Here is a 25,379-nt window from a genome sequence, read left to right as displayed (position 1 = left end):
ATACTGGCCATATGACGTCAACAACTTTCAAGGCCAAGCATCCATCAACACAAAGAATATTTCATCACAATTTTTCTCTGGAAACATGCCAAATCAAGATACAAGCACACCCAGAACAGCTGACATGCTTGTATGTGTAGCAGACTTGAATGTGAGCATCTGTTTGCAACTCTCTTCCTGTTATAAATGTGGCAGTGTTATTTATTGCGGAACAGTGTCGTACTTGTTCAATTCATTGATTCAGTAGAAGGTAGAGGTGTGGTGGGGGGTATATACATTTACAAAGGAAACAAGACTATAAATTTCTTGGCCTCTTTTTTGAATATTCCAGTCTGACATAGAGTTAAAGAAAGCTTTTTCACACTTTTATAAAGGGGGCTCATACTTCCTTCCACCATTTCACATTTCATCTCACATTAATGTAAAAACAGAAGTTGAGTGGCAGGGGTTGAAAATTACCATTGAGGAATTCTCTGGTCAGACAAGTAAATGTCCACATGAAACTTTACCATGGTACAGTAGTGCTAAACTACTGAAATGTTCTGATATATGTATTTTGATGATGAAAAAGAAATGCAATTGCTACCAAATGATAAAGATTATTTGCAAAAGAAACCAAATTGTTAATTGTGATCAAGTGAAGTTCATATTTGGTTGGATTTTGAAAGTTTACTGAACCTGTGGTCAATGGAGTTTTGAAAAAAGTGTGAAGATCACTTTCTCACCCTGAGGTTGTTACTCCGTCTAAGACTATTTTAGAAGCCTAGCGACCAACATTGCAGAGAGATGAATATTATTTTTTTTTTCCTTATTATCAGTGTCTTTATTGCTATGATCACTGTTTCACATATCATAATTGCTATTGTACTTGCACTGCCATTGTAATTTCTTTGCAGCGATGTATATTGATGTAAAACCTTATTAATGTTAGAATACAATCGTCAGTTATATGACATTTGTTTGTTGTCTATTGGTTTCAGACCTAATTCTAATTTTCAGATTATCAATTATTTCAACTACCGTACAATTTGGAACATTTCCACCACTTCCTGCTCATGGCTACTCTTCATAGTCTCTCAACTGTTTGTCCAATGAAGTCTAGTACAACCTGTTCACCATGGGGAAAATATGCTAACCTGTTTAATGCCACACTCAGCAATATTCCAGTTTTTATGGCAGCAGACTGTAAATAATCAAGTCTGGACCAGACAACCAAGTGATCAACAAGATGAGCATCAATCTACACACCTGGGATACAATAACATCAATGAGTCAACAAAGCCAGACCACTGCATGATTCCTTCATTGCCTCTTCCAACAAGTACAGGTTATGCAAGACCAATTCTAACACAGATGTCTACAGGTCCTGTGACGATGTGAGTAACTGATCTTCCAGCCAAATATTTATTATAACATCTGTGATATCAGAATGAAGATTTTTATGGATATCAACTTCTTTATTATGAGAACACAACGTTTCAGAGTTAATGCCTACTCCTTCAACAGGTGTATCCCACGTGTGTAGATTGATGCTCATCCTTCACCCTACCAGGATATTCATATTTCTCAGCTCAAATGCTAAAATTTTGAGTTTTTCAATATCTTAACCATGTATCATGTATACGAGGGTTGGCTGAAAAGTTCTAAGCCTCACTGTGAAAAAAAGTTACAAAGTCCACGTTTGTAATTTATTTTTCTACATAGTCCCCTTCCAAGTTCACACACTTTTGCCAGCAATGCTGCAAGGCCCGAATCCCGGTCAGGAAGAAATCTTCTTCAGCTACCCTAAAAAAATCAGTCACAGCGGAAATGACGTCATCATTATTTGCAAAATGGCGACCGGCGAGTTCCTTTTTCATTTTGGGAACAGGTGGAAGTCAGAAGGAGCCAAATCAGGTGAATAAGGAGGATGGTCAATGAGTGCAAAGCCACAATCGCGGATTGTTGACATGGCCACCACCGATTTGTGAACAGGCGCATTGTCTTGGTGGAAGAGGACACCTTCAGCGATCATCCCTCGTCATTTGGCTTTGATTGCTTCTCGCAACTGGTTCAGTAGATCAGCATAGTATCTGCCATTGATAGTTTGACCTTTTTCAAGATAATCAATGAGCAGAATACCCCTGGAATCCCAAAAGACTGATGCCATCACCTTTCCAGCTGAAGGAACAGACCTGGCTTTCTTTGGAGCTGGTGAATCAGGATGCTTCCACTGTTTTGACTGTAGTTTTGTTTTTGGTTGAAAGTGATGTATCCAGGTCTCATCCATGGTTACAAATCGTGCCACAAAATCATCGGGATCTGCTTCAAAACGACGCAAATTGTCAAGGGACGTCTGGAACCTGACACGTTTCTGTTCTGCTGTTAAGAGCTTTGGCACCCATCTTGCAGAAACTTTAGTCATTCCTAATTCGTTGGTGATAATATGCTCAACCCTCTCATGAGAGATGCCCACTACACTAGCAATATGTCGAGTAGTCAATCGTCGATCATCCATCCACATATCGAGCACTCGCGTGATGTTTTCTGGAGTGGTTGCTGTTGAAGGCCTTCCTGAGCGTGGGTCATCATCAAGGCTTTGTCTGCCATGCTTAAATTCTGCAGCCCACTTCTTTACTGTGGAAAATGAAGGAGCATCATCCCCTAGAGTGGAGGCCATGTTAGGATGTATCTGTGTTGGGGGCATCCCTTTCTTTTGCAAGTACTTGATGACTGCCCTGTATTCAGTTTTGTCCATTTCTGATGATTTCAGAGGGTAGGTTTACCAAAAGAGCTGTAGTTGAGATAAAACTATTAGTACGTTTATAGTTCTTGTGTCTATGATTCACTAAATGATTGTCCTCATTGGTGGCAAACACCTGTCTCTACCTGGTGGGGAAAAACCACTCAGGCTGAGAACTTTTCAGCCAACCCTCGTAAGTGATTGTAATTAAGTTATGTGTCATCATCTTCCACGACAATACAACCTTCTAATCATGAAAGAATAACATAGAACATTGTTTAATCTATGAGTCACATGATCATAACAGGTCTGGGTATTGAAACAGGTACCCATGTCCAACTCACTACCCACCTGTCCTAAGTATCTGGGATACCAGTCCCAGCCCTAGAAACCAACATTGGGCATGAAACACAATCACATGTTCATAGACAAAACCACCTCTACACTCCTTAACAACATGGAACTTGGCAGGAACAGTGTGATTTATTATTACGAGACAACCATCTCACCAGCCCCTCCCCCTGTACAACCAGCAGACAGTACCACTACACCTACTGACAAAGGTGGCACTCAGCCAGACCATTGAGCATGGCCCCTAGCTGATGTTATTACAACACATAGCACAGCACAACAATAGCATGATTTATAATTACAAAACACCTTCACACTCCGCCAGTGACAACAATACAGAACAAAAATACTTCTTTAACATGTTTACATCACCCTGTGAATTGTTGTCTTTTTGTTACATAACCACAGAAGGAATTTTGCTTGTTATTATTGCACAGTCATCAGTTTTGACAAACAGTACATTGTGGCCAGTACACAAACTGTTGTATTTCAGTGAAAGAAAAAATGGACTGATCACATCAAAAAAAATATTAAATATTCCTAATCTCAAAGCTGTTATAACAATGCCTTTATGCAACAATGTATATACAATACATTAAAAGCCATTTATGCTCTATTGATTCTGTGATTGATTGTGTGAAATATTGAAGGCTTTCCACAGAAAAAAAGTCATGTTTTTCTTTGCCTACAATGTACATCTAAATACAATGCGAACAACGCTTTTGGGAATGCATCATTTTAGAAAAATAATTCTGTTAATATTACGCACAATTGTGGGTCGTTTTGATTATTATAAGGGGATGGTGGGATAGCCCAGTGATTAAAGCATTCTGTCATCACTCTGTGATGTGTGAAACCAATTTCTGATGTTCCTTGCCATGACATTGCTGGAAAATTGATAAAAAGAGTTGTGAAAACAAACTCACTCACTCACTCACTCATTTGATGACAAATTGACTGGTTTTTCTAATATTTAGACAGTATATTTGTGGCAAACTAGGGTCCAAATTCTCAGCCCCTGAGAACATGTAGATCAAAACATGACAATATTTGACGGTGAAAAACTAGAATTACAAGTATTCCTAGTATGTTTTACCATGTGTGTTATAAATAATCTGTGCATGGGCCCATCTTCATCAACTTGAACATGTCTGTACCAGTGTATGAAGCAGAGAGACTGTCCGGCAGCCCTCTGCTTGCTAGTTATAACTTTATTTTATAGCCAGTCCTGTGGGCCAGTACAGTTTCTATGGATATATATATTACCATGTCACTGACTATGGGTTATATTTTGAAAATACTTTACAATTGTGGTACCTAGACATCTGTATGTATAGTTCAAGATCAATCAAACTGTAACTTCCACAGATCAACCTACCCTTTAATCTATCATTAAATGTGATTGGTCTAAAGAATGCTTCCAATGACCAAGTCATCTTTGTTAAATTTGCTGTTGCCCATGTTTACTTTCCACACGGAGAGTTACAAATCCCCTGTGCTAATTGCATGAACAACATGTAGGGACCATTCTTTCCAAAGATACTGACCATTCTGACTTTGCCTGTTTGTCTCTTTCACCTGGCAGTGACACTAAATGAATCAACAGGGACCACCATGTTATGCTTTGTAAATTTTGCTATTGCTTAAGATTACCTCAGTACAAGTAATTCATTAATTACATTATTTTAACACCTTATCTCAGCTTCCTATTTTTGATACAGGGCGGGTTACATGTTAACAGGACCAGGAACATTTTTCATTAATAAAACCTGTGGGCTTTCAGGTTTTGTAAGGAGTTTCATACACTGGTCTGCACATTTTCACAAAACTTTATGACTTGAGCCAGGTGTCATAGTCAGCAGATTGACACATGTGAAACTACGCAGGTGAGTTTCACTATCAACACCTTCCAGGTATCTGGTTCCTTGGGTCCGACATGGCACACCAGTCTGGCACAGCGCCAATCTGATAGAAACATGCTTAGTACACATGACACAGGTGTACATGCGTAGATTCCCATGTTGTACCCTATACAGCAGTATTACATCATTTGTAAGAATAACAAAGACAAATGGTTTTCCAAAATGAAAATCCTATTTATGCACTATATATGTGTCATAAGGAGTTGATACAATCGTGACTTATCTCTGATCTATTACTCAGACTTGCTTCATTATTTACACCCGTCTTGCTATCCATAATGCAGTGATACCCACTTAGTACACCTTGTCTACAGAAACCTGTCACAAACATAATAACATTCTTTTAGTAAATTTTGATTACAGTAAGTACTCATTAGAATTTTCTTCAAATTTAATCTTGTAATTGTGTTCCAAATGTGCAGCACTTACTGTTCAGAAAATAAGCCATTCCGCATGCTGCTGCACCCAATCAGGCCATATTGTAGTCACGATGATGTTGTATACAGACCAATGTTGTATACAGGTCAGTGTTGTATACAGGTCAGTGTTGTGTACAGACCAGTGTTGTATACAGACCAATGCTTCATACAGGTCAGTGTTATGTACAGACCAGTGTTGTATACGGGCCAATGTTGTATAGGGTCCAATGTTGTACACAGACCAATGCTGTATATGGACCAATGCTGTATACAGGGCAATGTTGTATACATACCAATGTTGTATACAGGCCAGTGTTGTATACAGGTCAGTGTTGTATACAGTCCAATGTTGTATACACACCATTGTTGAATACAGGTCAATGTTGTATACAGGTCAATGTTGTACACAGGTCAATGTTTGAACTTCATCAACTTGTTGCTTGTTGAAAAACATTCTACACCAGAATGCACTTTACTGTTTTGAACAGTAAAAGACACAGGACAAGTGGTGTTCCTTGCTATAGACCTAAGTGTTATATGAAAACAGCCAGGTCACCAGTAGTTATTAATGACCTTCAAATATCAGTGATATAAGAGCTCAATGTCTGAGAAACAAAGGTAGATCAAAGCTGTGCTAAAGCAGTAACCCCCCGAACAGTGGCATGTGACAGTTTGATCAATTCCGCTTCCATTATACATTCTAAGTAATACCCAAACTGTGGAATGTATCAGTAGCAATATTGATCAGAGTGGCAATAAACAAGGTGAACTCTAGCTGACATCATCAAATTACTTCAACAAAGAAACCTCAAGACCAAGGCTGAATAACTGGTGATTAAAGAATATGAGGAACATTAGGGGTGCCTTTAGTTTGGTTTGATTGGCTAGGGCAGATTGACTTTTGACTATGATGAAGTTTGACAAAAACATAACTAACACACTTGCATCCTGCAGGTCTTATCCCCCAGGGAAGGACTGTCAAGTCAAGCCATCTATAACTGACAGTAAGCTCAATGACTGTATTGACAAGTGAGAATTACAATGTATTTATGAAATCCCCTAAAACTGTTTTCTATAAGACACCTTTGAGAATGGGGCCTTTGTAAAGCCAAGAAATAAGTGCAAACAAATACAGATATATCAACTCAGTCATTGGGTATATACCACAGCATATCACACCCTATACGAAATGAACAACATAAATGGCAAGTCATACTAGATTATTGACAGCTATTTATCTTACCTTCCATTGTGACTATGCCAACATCAGCATGTGACTTCTAACAGTTATATTTTAAACTTGCTTTCAAATGAAGGTAGAATCTATGTGTAAAGACCATCTGAACTACAGTAACATATATTTACACTTGACAATCAGCTGGGAGTCTCAGAAATGATCACAACAAAGTAAAATATTGGCACAATGCCAGGGTCTTTGTCTGGCGTTCAAGCTACCCTTGTGAGCTAGATCTGACCATGTGGTCTGGGATACAACAAAGATAGAACGTAGAAGTGTCGAAATAATCATTTCTGATTGAAATATAAACACATAGGCAACTTCAGAATGACCGGTTCAGCCAACCCTTAGTCAGACATGTCAGAAAGATAAAGGAACAAATGAATTGGACTATGACTTTCTTGACTAGTTATACTACCTACACATGGAAAAATATATTGACAGTATCAACAAAAAAAACTACACAAACCACTCACAAAATCATGACACACATCAGGGAGGCATTCTCAACACAAGTAAGAACAACAGCTTAATTTACTATAATTGCTGTTAACGCCCCACTCATCAATTTTCCTAAAATCTGAGTGTGGCCTGTAAATAATCTAGTCTAGATGAGACAATCAGGTGATTGACATCATGGGCATCAAACTGGGATAACATACAATAACCAAGACCACCCTGTTAAGTGAGAGAATGTGTGTTCATAACTAGACGTGTGGCAATACAGACAATTCACAATACGATATGTATCGCAATATCTTGAAACGATATGATAAGATTCGATTCCCATCACGATATGCCATCTTCAGTTATTTGCTTTAAAAACATGTTTTGATATCAAGTAACAGTGAAAATATTGACATAATCGTCCATTTCTAATGAAACTTAACAATTTTAGAGTGAACGAAACGTATCACAAAGCAAAATAAGTATCGATATATCTATCGTCCGATAAAGTATCACGATTATCGATACCACCATATATCATCACAGCACTATTCATAACTGACTTCAGCAATATTTCAGCAACATGACCGCAATCTGTAAATATCTGAATGTGGGCCAAACCATCCTGTGATTGACAACACGAGCAACAATCACCACATCTATTAAGTAACCTCAAACCGAACAGGTTGTTAGGGACCAGACCTCACCAAAAATCTGTACTTGTCCCAAAATGAGTTCCCTTTTATAACAAGCAGTTGAATGTTGGGAACACATTCTACTCAAATCCTTACAAGTTATTTTATAACATTAACACATTATAAAATATTTCCATGCCCAAACTATGTACATTGTTTTAACCATCTGGCTTTGCATCAACAACAACAACAACATAAAAAATACCTTCAGCCTTGGACAGTAGTATCATTTCCAAACCTACTCATATCTATATATACAACACTGTAGATTATTACCTACTGGGATCCCGTAGGTGGCAAATGTAGGCAAATCATGACTGACTCTGTATTGTCCTTGACATACAACCACAATTTTATATCAAGGTTCTCCAGGTAACAATGGACTTTGAAGTCTACCTACGTAGGTAATGTGCACAATAGAATTGATGTTTTATGCTCTCCCAGAAGAAATGCTGCTTTGTAATTTTCTATAAGTATGTAACCATTTAAATACACATACATAGCAACACATGTGAAACTTGACACCTGTGAGTCTGAATACTGACCGGGCCAGACAAAAAAAATGATCTTTTCACTCATGACCTTTTTCCAAATTTCCTGATTTATACAAGGGGAAGAATGGGGGGTAGGGGGTGGAGTGAGGTTGTTATATTTCATATAAAAAATTTTTCAAATCTAAATCAGATAAATATGATTCTAATTTGCCAAATGACCTCTTTGAGCAAGGTGCAAAAGTCAGAATACTGGGGAAAAAATGGACTTTAAGTGGAAAAGGTCTTTCCTTAAAAGTGAAAACAATATTATCGGTAAGTTAGTTAGGAAGCAATAAATTAATTTTAACGAGCTATGTCAGCTTGTCTGATATGAATCACAATACCAATTACACCTGATTCTGTAACATCTTTACAACATCTGATACACCTAAAACATCTTTTAAAAAATCTGAAATTCACAGCAGTTTTATTTATTGACACTGTTAACAATATCATAAGAATAAAAAAACACTGGTCGATGTTATGAACAATAACCACATCTTCAGCTTCAGTGAACACATGGCCTGTTCTCCAGGTCATTCTACCAAACATGAGGGTGCCAACCCTCCAATTTTAGAATAATTCTGAATGAATGTTGTTTAATGCCACAATATTCCAGCTAGAGTCAAATCCTGATGAGTCAAATCACTAGGGACCAAGTAATAAATTTGACTTATCAATGTATTTGAAATAAGGTATGTCTATGAGGGTAGATAAAATGATGACCTTATATGTAACGGTCAAGAGATGCATTCCTGTAGTGGACCGTAAAATCACTAATCTACTTTTGAACTCACCAGTCAGTGGTGGAAAGGTGAGCCTTGATGGATTGTTCACTGGATGAGTACCTCCACCAGTTAATTCACTGACCAACTGTGGCTTGTGTATAAAAGATTGCTGTTGTTTGAATCTCATAGACCAAATTTCCTTCTTGAGTCATTGTGTCTTTTTATTTCACATAACTGGAAATATCAAATGATGACTGCCACAACAGTACCGACAGGTACTTCAAGTTATACATGATATTCGAGACGCCGGAATTCAACTCATCAGGATTTGACTGTATATGATTCTGAAGGCTGTTGGATTTGAATTTAGTCTAGTTTACTTTTGCAAAAATCTCCTTCGATTCCTTCTCCAAGGGTGATAAGTCTGTCTTGTGTACTCACATGCTTTGATTGATTCAATATGCTTCTGACCCTGATTTTGATGCTACGGCATATAAACGGTATGCTTCTATTCACAAAGCTGCTAAATTATCATGTAACACACGTCCAGTAATATAACCTATGAAAGAATCGGTAATGATCCAAAAACATTCTGTAGGAAGTAACAAAGAAGCTTAATCCATAAAATATCTTGGTAACCTTGTGATTGATGGCATGAGCAACAATTGCCACATTATTGTTCTAATTGTTAATGTGTATTTTTCATGTTACAAGTGTAAAACCTATGTGCAACATGAATGTAACACTGACTACCACTACTAAAATTACTTTTTTTTCAATTGTTTTGCAGGCCGTTTAATAGAATCAATTCATACTAAGACAATGAACTTATAAATAGAATAAATAGAAAATACATGAAGATTCTGAATTGTTGTTCTTGAAGCAGTACTTTGAAACCAAGAAACCAGTAAAGGCTACCTTGAAAAGTTTGAGTCTGGACGAGATCAAACCTGTGATTGAAAGCATGAGCAATGGTTCGTGACATTAGGGCAAAACTAGACTTTATTGATTTTTTAGCAAAGACGATCCTGTCTGGACACCCAATAATTTCTACACAGATTATGTCTCTTATTCTTCCAAGCAAAGTCGACCTGTCCAGCAGCAGAGTTTGTACATCAATATTCCAAGTTTAAGGTTGATGTCATTAAAAGAAACTCATCAAAATCTCACTTTGGAAGAACAAAACATGTGATCTGTGAGAAAAATGTTGTATATGATTGTAGATTGACAAGATTTAGACTCAAAAAGATGTCAGCAATATACAGTTTATTTGCAATGGTATTCTTTTTGTCAAAAAAGGTGTTTGCAGAGTCAGAAATGATAAATTTGTGCCAAATACTGGACTGGGAGTGGTAAAACCTAGATCAATCGTACACAAAATACATCACAGGTACCCTCCTTGCAGAAACATTCAATTAATTTGCTTAATAGTATAATATTATAACTGTTAATCTACTGATCATCTTGGGTGACAGAGAAGAAGGAGACTCTTGGACAAACGGTGGACATTTCTGGCTATGAAACTTTTCCCCTTACCAGATGCAGTCACTGGATGATTCTGTTGGTATATGCATGCCTTCGATCAACATTTCATCATTTCTTTTCTTTCACTTGATTTCGTATATTATTTCAGTTACCACTGGAAATATATTATGGGCAAACAAATACACATTTTTTTAGCTATCTTTAATGTTTCAACTATGATAAACAACAAAATCAGGTGGGCCAATTGATTACAGCCTATGAATGATACAGCAAAGAAAGTGGTTGTCTCTCTTTCAAATACAGCATTTCATGAAAAGACCATTAAAAATGGTTCAGAAACAATGAGACAACTAATCATTAAAAGAAATCAGTTGCAATAACTTCAATGGATCTCCACTCCTGTAATTTATGTTGTTCTCATAAACAAAAAAAGGAATGAAGTACACTACAAAATATGGGTTTGAGCTTTAATAGCTGTGCAAATGAACATAAGGTGTTCATGCTATAATTTATGACTACAACCAATACCTAATTATGCATACAAGAAATCCACAACAGATATCCTAAAGTGCCCAACATCTCGAAACAGGACCAGATCCAGTGTGAATGTGAACAAACCTTCACGAAACCCTACATTCCCAGTAGCATAGGCGTGAGATATCTAGTCCATGTAACAAATATGCATTAATAACAAAACAATATCTTAAAATACAACGCTAACAGCTTGTGGCAAAAACTCATAGAAACATCGATCGTTTTTCCAGTTGAGGAAAGTTCCAGGTTTTATCTTGCATTGAAAGTGCTTCCCTACGAGCACTCAGAGATCAGACTCGGAATGGTTCGTAACATCTCGTTATCATCACTCTATCTTCAGTCATAACCACCCAGAGTCATCAATAATTAACGTCACTTACTTACATGTCGCTAGGTTAAGTGCATCTCATCAGCAGTTATTGTTTACACGCAACCTGGTAACAAGGATCCCGTACGACGCCATGTTGAATTTCATGTCATGTGACAACGCGCACCGGTTTCGAGGACGTATATTTTACGAGCGCTTCTCCTAGTAAGACTGGAATAACTCATGTCTGTTTTCTAATAATTTGAATGTCCGATAGTAACAGTAGTTATCAATGTCGGTTTTGATTTCGTAATGTTTCAGTTTTATGCAGAGAATGTTTAACATTTATGTTTTACAATATCTGCTACATTCAAGACTGTGTTCCACAGGAGATATCACCTTTGTGCGGACAGTAGATTTTGTAAAATGCCCTAACAATGCCATGACGTCACGAAGTTGATGACGTCCTAATGCTATGACAATTCTAATGGCAATACTGTGTTCAGAAATGTACATTTTTCAATGAAATCTAATGAAGAATGATTTGGGATGATAGATAGAATCTCACCCCGTGTCTACTGATATCAATTAAATCAATACTCGTTGATAAAGGTAAACATATCAACTCATATGTGATATCAGAACTTGGGTGAGATTCTCTTTTGTCGGCGCCATTGATGTTTCACCGAAGCGTCTTAGAATTCATATTTCGAATTGCAATGATTTTATTCCCTTTCTGTTGGGGTCGGTTTAGAGGCGGCCAAAGGAATGGTACTATGGAGGCCTCGACTATGCAGGTCATGACGTATGATGAATGTCTGTAAGAGGAATAGTTGTGTATTGTTAAGAACTGCATTTACAACCATGTCATGGCCTGTAATGTATCTGTGAAACTCATGACCAGAACGTTTATACTTCTATATAGATTCTGACGATGATATTTGATTCATAAATGCCTTCCGGTGAAAACTGAACGCTTAATTCCACATGTGGAAAAAACCCAAACTATATAACTTGAATTTTCAAGACTTGGGTTTTTATAACCCTACATTGCTTACAGTTATAACTTGAGAAATATATTCAAACATCTTAAACAACAATGTGCAGTATTTAACGGCATTGTCAGAGAACAGGAAGGTGCACTACGGTAATCGTATTTGTCCCTCATTCTAATTACTCCTAATTAGCGGTGCCCTATTTACCAGGTTACACCCTTGTAAATGATACACCAATTCTATAAGCCCAAACACCAGTTTGCCTCTTTCTATTCGTTCAACGGTTTCACCTCATCTGCTGAAATACGCTAATGGAGATTGGCCTTCTCTTGTTATCAAACACAACTGTACACACAGCGGCATCCTCGATATCTATATCTATATCTATATCCACTATAGTGGAGACTTATCGGAACGTATACCCTGGAGATATCGAGGATGACACAACGGGGGCCCACATACATGTGAATTCCAGACCAAGGGAGGTAACTTCTGTCGCCTTCGTGCCAAAATCATACATCGGCAGTTTTCATTAAAGGCTTGACATGTTTGGAGTATATAGTTTCACTGGGTGCTTCTAGCAAGGAGTAAGGATGCTTGACCACAACAGAAAACACACTTGCACAGGCATGTACAGCCTGTCATCAGGGCATCGAGAAGCATTTTACATGTGTTAAAGGAACGTTTACAGTTGTATTAGGTCCTAGCTTCCAAACAAGAACGGTGAATGTATATCTGCATCCTTTCCGAAGGGATTTTTTAGTTTAATTAAACAAACGACACGGCTAATTTCAAGTCATGATTATGTATTCAAACATAATATTTTAAAATGCGATTGTTAGTCATCTGAATGTGTGACCCGTGAAAGTCCGGGTTAGAATAGGCCGTCATCAACCCATGGTTGCCATAAAAGGCGACTATGCTTGTCGTAAGAGGCGACTAACGGGATTGGGTGGTCAGGTGGGGTAGCTTAGTGGTTCAGGCGTTCGCTCGTCATGCGGAAGACCCGGTTCGTTTCCCTACATATGTGAAGACCATTTCTGGTGTCCCCTGTAATATTGTTGCACTATTGCAGAAAGGGACATAAAACTGAACTTACTCACCCAAAAGGACCTGTCCACAACACGAGAAAGGTTATTTTATCGTCATTCTCTTTCAGCGACCCATTATTTTTAAACCTTGGCCATATTTTTTTAGGATTAGCGTGTTATGGGTTTGATCGTCTTGGGATTATCTTTAAAGCTCTCCGTACACAGGGATAAGGTTGTCCGTACCCATACAAAAGCTGTCCGAAAAAACTACCTTTGTCTGTTGTATAAGGAAAGAGAACGTCACAATCAAGAAAGATTATAAAACGAGTTTACATTCTAATTATATTTTACCGTCAAACTCATTGTTCTTAAGCATTAATAGTAGTAATAGTGAGTGAGTTTAGTTTTACGCCTCACTCAGCAATATTGCGGCTATATCGCGGCGGACTGTAAATAATCGAGTCTGACTTAGATGTTCTGGTTACATACGTCACCGTGTTCTGTAATTGAAGTGAGTTTAGTTTTATGCCGCTTTTAGCAATACCACGACGGGGGACATTTCACGCACTGCATCTATGTAGGAAATCGAACCCGGGTCTTCATCATGACGAGTGAACGCTTTAACCACAATACCTTCCGACGGCCCCTCTATAGCTGGGAAAAACTTGCTATCATACAGAACCGTTGACTAATGCCTGCATTTGCCAAGTGTTGGATTTTATGGTGGTCGAAAAAATACTGTAAATGAATTTCACACTTAGACGTTGCCTAACTATTTCAGGGGCTGTGGGGTGGCCTAATGGTTGTATCATTCGCTAGTCACACCGAAGACAAGGTTCGTTCCCCACATGGGTACAATGTAGTTTAACTAAACTCATTCAATTCCAGAACACAGCGACGTACAACTCAGCAATATTCCAGATATATGGTGGCGGTCTGTAAATAAATCTGGTCTAGACCCGACAATCCAGTGATCAGCAACATGAGCATCGATCTAAGCAATTGGGGTGTTAAGCAATTACATGTGTTAACCAAGTCGACCCTATCACCCGATCCAGTTAGTCGCCTTTTACGACAAGCATGGGTTACTGAAGGACCCGTGAAAGTCAGGGGTGGAATGTATCTCCAGCAACCCATGCCTACCATAAAAGGCGACTATGCTTGTCGTAAGAGGCGACTAACGGGATAGGGTGGTCAGGCTCTCTGACTTGGTTGACACGTGTCAACGGTTCCCAATTGCGCAGATCCATGCTCATGCTGTTGGTCACTGAATTGTCTGGTCCAGACTCGATTATTACAGACTGCCGCCATATAGGTGGAATATTGCTGAGTGCGGTGTAAAACTAATCTCACTCACTTATTCACTCACTCGTTCACTGAAGATCAGTTCTAACCCGAGTCTTCACGAGTCAGCTTTCTGTGGCATCTCAGACGACTGAGCCAATCGCGTCTCCCAGATCCTGGAGGACCACGAAGTAACACAGGGGTCAACGCAAGTCTAAAGTGATTGGACGAGCCTTGTACTGGACTCTTCACACGCGAAGATCCGGATTAGAATTGGTCAGACTGGCTTACATGGTTGATGCATGTCAGTGTGACCCAACTCCGTAGATCAGCGCTCATGATATCAATTATTGTACTGTCTGCACAACACACGATCATTTACAGACCTCTGTCTTATAGCTGACACACTGCTGAATGCGACAATAACCAGCAAACAAATGCATTTGTTCTGGACTCCTCATTCATTCATTCATTCATTCATTCATTCATTCATTCACTCACTCATTTGGTTTGTAGATATATAGTCATAAAAAGACAAATTTACTTCCGTGACTAAATGTCAGTCATCCTCAAGCACGTAAAAAACCTCTAAATGCACCGCACTGTTTGGTGTGGTAACCGAGTGGTTAAAGCCTACTCTCATTTTAATGTGTCCATATATATAGTGCCTAATCAACGCCAGGTATACTCATAGGGCTAACAATCAAAACACGGCACATTATTACCCCAAGCTGCCTGTTAGGCGCTAAAAGGTTACAGTTACATATCCCACGGGGTACCCATTTTCTGCTGGGTGAACAGGGGCAGTTTTGACCAACCTCACTTGCTTAAAGTGAGACGACATGTGTCGTGCTTCGTTGTGGGGCAGGACTAAAATCCTAGAAACTCTCAGGAGTCAAGTTGCCAAACACGGTCACCCATCAGAGGGCTCTCCGCTCCCAACGTTAACTTCAAGCGATTTGTGAGCTGAGATATATGCAGGACAATACATCACCTTCACACCGGAGACAATAGTTCGATTCCCCACATGGGAACAATGTGTGAAACAAGTGTCAGACTTTACTCGTCCTGATATTGCAGGAATGTTGCTAAAACAGCCGAAACCTTACTCACTCACTCCATCGGAACTTAACTGCACACGTAGGTAAATATAGGCATAAAACGATAGCACATAAGGTGGTGCAAATATTTACTGATCACGCCTCGATATACTTCGATTACCCCAAGAAACAATTGTGTCGTCAATATTTCTTCAAAATATTCCAAGAGTTCACCCACTTAATAAAAGAATCATGTAAATTCAAGATTTATACACGGGAATCTGATCGCCCAGAGTCAAGATAACTGACTGTTCAATTCACTGACCAAGAATGCAAATAACGCATTTCACAGGCTATTGATATGAAGTTCTGGTGCTCACCTATATCCAACGTGTGTAAACGATCCACTGTCGTGAAATAGTTTTATTGCGTGCCACCCACCAATTTAAACAGCCGAGAACGCTTTTCTTCTTATCGTTCAAAAGTATCTGTTCTACCCGGCAATTTATACATTTAAGACACTCGAGACGGAATGGTTACTACTCCAGGCAAGCCACTGGTTGGTTTATTTCCATATATCTTTCCTCTGACATCTCATGCGCAAGCCATTTTGAAGCCATCATTTCAAGTGAACTGATTTACTTTCAAAACTTAGAGGTACTTTCCTATAGTGAAGAGGCGCATATTTCAAAGCAATTGAAATCAACATTCCTTCCTGCCAACTGTATCAGGAACAAAAAAACCATTATGGTTTCAAGTTGGGTTACCAGTCATTGAAAAAGCATTTCAAACATTTCCATTTCTTTTTCATTTTATGAAAAATATCATTGATTAAACATTCAAAGTGGAATGGAAATTGGCATAGTCCTTTCCCGGGAACTTTTAAAATACTTATATATGCTCCTGTTGATGGACAAAATGACAAAATAATACATTCGTTGCCAAAGGTATTTAAAATGTCACACTGTCAGCATAAGTAAGGTTTGCACGGAAAGCATGTGTGTCAAAATGTGTAAAAAGTGCAGTGTCCTGATGAGTCAGGTAAAAACTTCTTAGAGCACATTAGTGGACATATTCAGGTGATGAAATTTGTGCAGCACGCGTTGGTCGTACTGGTATACACAGTGCAGGTGTACATAGTGCAGGTGTGCCACATGTTGGGTGCACTGGTATACACAGTGCAGGTGTACATAGTGCAGGTGTGCCACATGTTGGGTGCACTGGTATACACAGTGCAGGTGTACATAGTGCAGGTGTGCCACACGTTGGGTGCACTGGTATACACAGTGCAGGTGTACATGGTGCAGGTGTGCCACACGTTGGGTGCTCTGGTATACTCAGTGCAAGTGTATCACATGTCGGTTGTGCACGTGTCCCTAAAACACATGTAGCACAACAGCACAAGTGTGTGTGCGTGCGTGTGTATATTTTGCTGGCTTAAATGGAAAATGTTTGCTCATAAATGACGGACTCTTATTAATTCCTATCGTCCAAAAATGGGGTTAAAGACCTAATTGGAAAGAGCATTTCATCTTTAAATGCTAAAGATATGCGACGCCGATAAATTAAAACGTGGGAATAATCAAGTATGTCTTTACTTTGAGGTATAATTTACTTACCATATGACGCGGTGCATAGTACATTCTTCCTCGTGCATCTGTTTGTGAACAAAGATTAATATGAACAAATTCATACTTGCAGTCAAGAATAATTAGGAATAGTGATTGCGCGAGTTACGGTTTATCCGCAGTCTAAGTAAACGTATCCTCAGTGGTGGAGTGTAACGAAATACACTGAGACGAAGTTTACTTAGACTGGGTTTATCCAGCAATTTCACTACGGAGGACATCAGAAATGGACTTCACATCCTGTACACATACGGGGAATCGAACTGGGTTATGCTAGTCAGCTGAATGCATGTAGAGGTTTTACGGTACAATTAAGTCTACTGAAGATGACAGTGACTGTCTAATGTTGAACAAACCGACCTGATACCACGCTGAATGTGTCAGGTCGTGGCGTAAACAAACCACGACGTGGCAATTCACTGACGTATGTTCCAACCTCTAAATATCACGTTCACTGCGAACTGAGCTTAAGGTCAGATAAAGTTCACGTGGAACTTGCCCTCAGACTCGACGGTATTGCATGAAAATTATGTCAGTGATAGCCGGGTTACATCACAGAGAGCGCTGCGTAACCGCTTTACTGCGTGACCTAAACGAATAAACCACGAAGGGCATTTGAAACAGGAATGACCTCAAGTAGCCAGCAAGGTGATCAGATCGAAACGTGCTCGAATGTGGTGAGTGAGTGCATGAGTGAGTTTTACGCTGCATAGTAATACTTGATTGGCGCTATTGGATTTCCCCAGTTGTGGGGATCTAACATTGAACACAGGGTTTTGTCTTGACTACTGAACGTTTTAACAAATTCGCTACCCCGCCGATCTGCTACTTGGGTCAAACCATAATGGTTGTGTCTATTGCTGGTTATTCCTTATTAAGTGATGGTGAGGAAGCCTAACGGTTAAAATGTCCGCTTGTAACGGTGAATACCCAGGTTCGATTCTGAGGTTGAATTTCGTTATGTTCTTACATATTCTAAATATATTGAAACAATGCATAAATATTTTAATTGATATAACTGGAAATGACCTTCTGTTTTAGTTTTTATAAACAGTGTACAATTTACAATTATTTACCATCTAAATGTATGTAACTATGTTGCACAATTATGTAACTTATGTAAATGTCTGGTTAACGCTCTTATGATGAGAAGGAAATATAATATTTTTAATGAATATATATTTGATTATTTTATGTTTAATCATAAATTGTGTACGTCCTGTCCAGTATGCCAAATGTTGAGAAATATGGACCAAACTCCTATTAACTGTTTGTTTCAATATATTTTAGTCAACGTTGAAAGGGATTTGGCACCTGTTATGAAACTTATTACCCCCTTCTCCCATAAAAAATATGAACAGTAATCAATAGACGTAATAAACAGACATAGTAATATTAAGACACGTCATTCATTAATCGAAGCGTTTACTACGTACAATGGATTTATAAACACAAAAGATATTTTCATTAATAGTATTTGGCAGTTTATATCTTCCACTGGAGCACCACAATCTCCTCATTCTCTGATATATCAACACAAATATTAGTATATTTGGTTTTTTTCTTTCACCAAATACAAAATATTATGAAACTTTTTTATAGATTTTTTTTCTATTTATAACTTTGATTAAAACGATGATAATTCATTTGTGCATTTGTTGTAGAAGAGAGAGAGCATTCCATAAACTTGAAGAATCATAAATAAATACCTCTTGGAGAATTCAGGTGCGAAATTTAGGAACAGCCAAATGTGATTAGTTACGCAAGTTGTATCAGGAAATGGTTTCAGTAACCTATCAAGTAATCGTCAGCTTGCATATTAACAATTTTGTAGAACGCACACAGTTTTCTTTGCGTTCGGTTAACTGTCAATGGTAACCAACCAGTTTCATTGTATAAACTATATCTAGAAATGAACTTTGGCAATTTGGTTACATTTCCTGCTGCTTCAAGTTGTAACATTTCACGTTTATCACAAATATAGCTAGGGCAATCATCCCAGACCTCAGATGCGTAGTCGAACATAGGCCGAACATACATTTCATACATGCTAGAAAGCAAACATATACGTAACCCGTACTTTAGCGTCCCTAATGAAGAAACGGTTTTAGGCCTTTTCTGGGACAGCAGATACATGATGAGACCGTTTTGTATTATCTGAACAGATAACACCGAGGTGTTTATGTTGATGTACACGTTCCAAATATTCATTATATTGAAAATCAAGTCAGGAACTTGTAGACAATTTCCATTTTTAAAAACCATTTTGTCTTATTCGGGTTAAACGTAACTAATTTTTGTCAGCCCATTTATTCAGTTTTGCTAATTCACAGTAAAGAGTAGCTTCTATGGTGTTTACATCTTTTCCTGCAACACCAACTGAAGTGTCGTCGGCAAAAAGTCTGGCGACATTTGTTCGAGTTTCAGCTAAATCATTGATGCACACAAGGAACAAAAACGGTCCAAGGACGAATCCTTGAGGAACCCCTGCAGACACATCTCAATCTTTTGAAAATATACCATAGATGAAAACACTTTGTCGTCTATCAGACAAATATTTATGTACTATTTCAAGAAAATAAAAAATGAATTGCATTCAAAGTGCTTGTGTCTTCAGTACAGATCAATGCTCAATATGTCCCTTTACCTGATTCTCAATCTATGCTTGAGATAAAAACAAGTGACCAAAACTCATCGGTGACGTTAATAGTCGGCAAACTGATACTGTTTTCAACAGCTATTTCAATATAAAATCGTATGGTGACTTTTTTAGCATAACAAGAATTAGCACACATTCAGGAATCAGGATTTTTATTATCGTAAATCAAACAAAATGATATAGAGAACATACATATACTCGTATGTTGAATATTTTGATAGGTACAATGTGTAATTATGGCTTATATGTATATGAATGTGGCGTAGATGTGCAGCTAAAACACGGGTAATTTTCGTTAAACAAGGCAATTATTTTACCAGAGGATAATAGTCAGATTTCATAAGGAAAATAAATTTATCAATATGGGAATTAATCCAAAACCAATAGTCAATCACACTTGAATTTTTACAGGTGAATGTCCCCTTTTCTCGGTCATGTCCTATTCGCCCGCTGACAATGTATTATCCAGTGGTCTTACAAACATCTAACAGTTTATATCCATGAGATTTGGCAGTCGTATCCACGGAAGCTCTTTTCAACGACACATCAAGTTCCCTTAAAGTTTGTAATTTAAAATGAATAACAACATCTACAGTATTATCTGCAATAAACGCGTCTATGATGATATAGTCAGTTAGAGTTTTTGTGCATGAGTTAGGTCACTAGTACGACAAACATAATTGGTTTACTACACATATTAATAATATCATTTTCTAACATTGTGAACATGTCATTGATAAAGTATTTACTGCCTTCCAGGTGAATATATGCACACCCTAGTATTAGGTCAGCGTCCAGGTTCAAGAGTATCTTGTCTATATTCCACCACACGACAATATCATCAGGTGTAGTGGCAATAGATACATGATGTTGTACACAGCCTTTCGCTGCCATTAGCATATCCCTAGAGGTCCTCTTTCTTCCTTTATTGTTCCTGCTATTAGTAAATAGTTTAAAATTTGGCATCTCAATGTCAAAATCACACAACCTGGTTTCAGAAAAACAAAGGATATCATAGTTGCTGACATGATGGACAAAGCCAGGATTTAAAAGTCTGTTAAACCACATACGTTCAGAGATAGATGTTCTTGGTCTGGACATTTCCTCCAGTCTATGATCTCGTCCGATCACATCATTCTTGGAGCAACGAATTGCTGTACCTGGCCCGTAGCGTTTATGTTCTTGGTTTGGACAGTTTCTCCAGTCTGTGATCTCGCCTGGTCACATCATTCTTGGAGCAACGAATTGCTTTACCTGGCTCGTAGGGCTTACCGTTAATGTAGAATCTATCTGCCGTTAGAACAGCACGATTCCCGGAAGCATGAGCTGCACGCCTGACTGGATACAACTGTTTACGTCGATTCTCGATTTCCTTAGGAAATTGTTCATTAAGCAAGTACCTTGTTCCCTTCAGTTTATCAAACGATATTTGTCTGATTTATTCTCTGTCCTTGTAATTGTTGAATTCAACTACCATTTTTCTAGACCTATCTTTTATTGATTGGCCGTTACGCGGAGTTACGAGCGTATGAACTCTATTGAATTCGATTGGTTAGTCAACGTTCAGTGTTTCAGTGACAAACCTCTCAATTCAGTTTCACAGTTTTCTTCTTTTGTCTCGGGCAGTCCAACAAAGACTAAATTGTCTTTCATTGATCTTGATTGTATGTCAATAACGCTCTCGTGCAAATCTTTAATATTGAGGATATTTTGACTCATTTTGTAACCCTTGAATTCGTTTGTCTACGGATTCAAATTTCTTTGGTTGTTGAGCCTGACGTCGATATCCTCAAGCCTCTTACCCTGGAATATGGTTGTCTGTTCCATGTTGTCCATGGCGTCCCTCAGTACCCGTTGCTCGCTCTCCATACAATGCTTGCCATAAAAGGCGACTATGCTTGTCGTAAGAGGCGGCTAACGGGATCGGGTGGTCAGGCTCGCTGACTTGGTTGACACGTCATCGGTTCCCAATTGCGCAGATCGATGCTCATGTTGTTGATCACAGGATTGTCTGGTCCATACTCGATTATTTACAGACCGCCGCCGTTTTGCTTGAATATTGCTGAGTGTGGCGTAAAACTCAACTCACTCTCTCACTCATCTCATCTCCATGTGCATGCATTCGCTGACTGCAGCAAGGGTCTAGCTGCACCACGGCACACACTCACTCCACACTGTCGACTCAGACCAAAAGGCTGGATATACTCGATTCGATCGAATCCAGTTTCGCAAGTGTATATTGTCCATCACGTTAAGAGGCTGGCACGGGTCTGATACCCACCGTGGTCTAGACGAGTCCGGGGAGCTAACGGGGTCAGCGATTGATGGTGCGGGCGTGTAGGGCGTTCAAGGTACACACCCGTATCCGTTGTACACATGGTTCGAACCTCCATAACCTTGATTCCTCCCCATTTCTTGTAATTTGTCGATGGAGGGTGTCGAAGTATTTTCATCTGACCTTTCAGGGATTTTACTGTGTTGTTTAGACTTCCTTCTGTCTTTTTTCTCTTTCGTCTTGCACTTTTTATGTGTCCTTTGTGTGTTATCCCATAGCCGGCTTGTCAATCAAGGTTTGCCAATCAGCTGTCGTCGATAATTGATATCCACGATTTTCGTGACTCTAGTCCATGTATCGAGAATTATGTAAACTCTTGCAGTGCCGTAGTTATGGCTGCGCAGAATAACAGGTGTACCTAAATACTCTTTTCAAAGGAATATGAAACAATTTCATCCCTTTCATTCACAACCCACGTTCATAATTAACTGATGAAACGTCATCTTTACATAGTATTAATTATATGAAAACGGGAGAAGAAATTCCTCAGTTTTCGACTTAATTTTGAAATTACTGTTGTCGAAAAGCCATAGCATGAACTTTTTAAGGACATTTGTATGTATCAATAGGCTTTGCCTTTATAATCATTGTCACTCTCTGTCAGTCAGACACAATGTCACTGTACGGGCAACTGAATGTACTTTATTCAGCAATTCAAAGCCCTAACCGTAGCAATTCACTGACTTCCTCAATAAGTCTGACACGCCAGTTTTACACCATGCACTTTATATCACTTCTATTTTTTATTTCATCCGTTAACACCCAACATGACCTCTGTAGGAGCGTGGAACCTTTTGACAATTTAAGCGCCGAACCTTTTAAGCGATCAAGGTATTCTGAACACTATTTCTGAAAACGAACGTGAACGGACAGTTCCGCGTGGGCTATAATAGAGGCCACGCTAAGTGTGGATACTATGTATACTGAGCGTCATGAAGTATACAAATGTTTAACATTGTAAAACCTAACCCTTTAATAATGCTAATAGCTGAGAGGATCAGGGTCCCACCTATCACTGATGGTGAGATGGTCAGAGTTCTCTCACGGTTCAGTTCTTGAGTGAGTTAGTCAATGTTTCATGTCAAATCAGCAATATTACCGCCATATCGTGATTAAAACAAGTTATACGCTGATAATGCATTTCAAACTAAAAAACTATCAGTAAAGGGCAGTAATATAAACAGATCATCACAGATACAGGTCTAAAACGCATTAAAATGTGACTGTTCATAACAATACACTCTAAATAATACTGGGCTCTAGATCATCAACATGCACAGTTAGGCAACCATATCAGGGCTTGTTAGGCAGTTAGGCAATCATACTTAAAGGAATAGGATTTGATTTTATGGGGGCCCGATCTATGTTTTGTCGTCCATGATCTGCCTCTTTCTTATCCCTCGTTGGGGTAGCCTGGTGATTAAAGCGTTCACTCTCCCTGCCCAAGATCCGGATTCGATCCTCCCTATGCACGTTGTGTGAGGCCCATTTCTGGTGTCCCCGCCGTAATATGGCTGGAATATTTCTGAAAGCGGCGTTAAACCTAAGTCCCTCACACACTCTTCTTAAGACTAGTGGTTAAATCGTTCTTTCGTCACTCCAAACAGTCGTGTTCGATTCTACACGAGTACAGTTTATGACGACTTTTTTTTGTTGACAACCGCCGTAATTTTGCTGAAATGTGTAAAACTCCAAAGCCAGAGTTACTCAATTGCTCACATTTAGATTTTCCTCTGTGAACGGTGGTGTGGCCTTGTGGTTAAACCTTTCGCTGAAGTCCCAGGTTCGATTACCTACATGGGAACAATGTGTGAAGCCCATTCTTGTGTCCCGCGCCGTGTTATTGTTGGAATACTGTTAAAAGCGGCATATAACTAAACTCACTCACTCACTCAATCCAGTCTGAACGCACTGTGATAGAACTGACAAACTGTCCTGACAGACGTCAAACTCAAATTTAACTTACTCACTCAAAGAGTAATATTGACTGGAGTTGGCAGAAAGGATGCACGTGGTTAAGTAGTAGGAAGCACTTGCTCCCCTCTGAAGAGTAGCCTCCCTTAGGCTCGCCAGAAAATAGGGATTGTGATTTTTGATTTGCTGAAACAATAGTGAGTGAGTTTAGTTTAACGCAGCACTCAACAATATTCCAGCTATATGGCGGCGGTCTGTAAATAATCGAGTCTGGACCAGACAATCCAGTGATCAACAACATGTGCACCGCTTTACGTACTTGGGATACTATGACTTGAGTCAACCATGTCAGGGGATCTGACCACCCGATCCCGTTAGTCGCCTTCCAACATTCAATTTCATTAAAGTAGTACTCGTTTAAGAGCTAGATTACTTCGGGATTTCTTCCAACATTCAATTTCATTAAAGTAGTACTCGTCTAAGAGCTAGATTACAATTTTCCCCTCATGGATTTTAAGTTCGAGTTTTCCACCCACATTCAGTTTCACTAAAGTAGAACTCGAATATTGCTAAAAGAGGCGGAAATCCCAACTGATTCACTCAGTTACCCCACAGGAGAAAAGCGAAACGGCTGTAACTTTCAAGTAGTTTTCTAACAGGCTGATTATGCTAATTTATACGCCAGTGTTCAGTTAAATTGATCTTTACCTGATATCAGACCTTAAGTTACAAGTGGGAATAGAGCATTTCATAACATCTTGACAGCCTTGACATTTTCGTTCAGGTTTGAAATCAACACCATTGATCCTGTATGGGGAGACTGCCATGGTGAACTGTATATATAGCTATATGTACTGTTTCCACATAAAAGGGTTATCGAGACTATCCTATTTTGAGCATAAAAACGACTTGTGTCCTAAGGAACATACTCAGTCTGCATGAACTGGCGCTTCTCTGTTCTGCGCACTTGACTGCGAGTTGTGGTTTTACTGCCTCTAGACTGGGTAGCAGTCGTTGCTAATATACATGGACGAATTATCTAGTTCCGGGGCAATTATGAATAAATCCCAAATATACTGACATTTTCCAGTTGAAAAACAGATTGATGTGCAT

The 25,379-nt window shown here is 38.8% G+C and overlaps 1 protein-coding gene across 1 annotated transcript in view; it reads right to left on the bottom strand.

The window, feature by feature from the left end:
- LOC137260632 (uncharacterized) overlaps positions 1-11,551 on the bottom strand; it is a 59,746-nt gene extending 48,195 nt beyond the window's left edge. The window contains exon 1 of the mRNA XM_067798230.1: positions 11,458-11,551. The gene's annotated coding sequence lies outside the window, so the exon portion shown is untranslated. The remainder of the gene's footprint in view (positions 1-11,457) is intronic.
- Between the last annotated feature and the right edge of the window lie 13,828 nt (positions 11,552-25,379).

Source organism: Haliotis asinina, chromosome 14 (genome assembly GCF_037392515.1).
Source record: "Haliotis asinina isolate JCU_RB_2024 chromosome 14, JCU_Hal_asi_v2, whole genome shotgun sequence".
Classification (NCBI taxonomy): Eukaryota; Metazoa; Mollusca; class Gastropoda; order Lepetellida; family Haliotidae; genus Haliotis; species Haliotis asinina.
The sequence above is the reverse complement of the archived record's forward strand: the minus strand, read 5'-3'. Positions and strand labels throughout refer to the sequence as shown.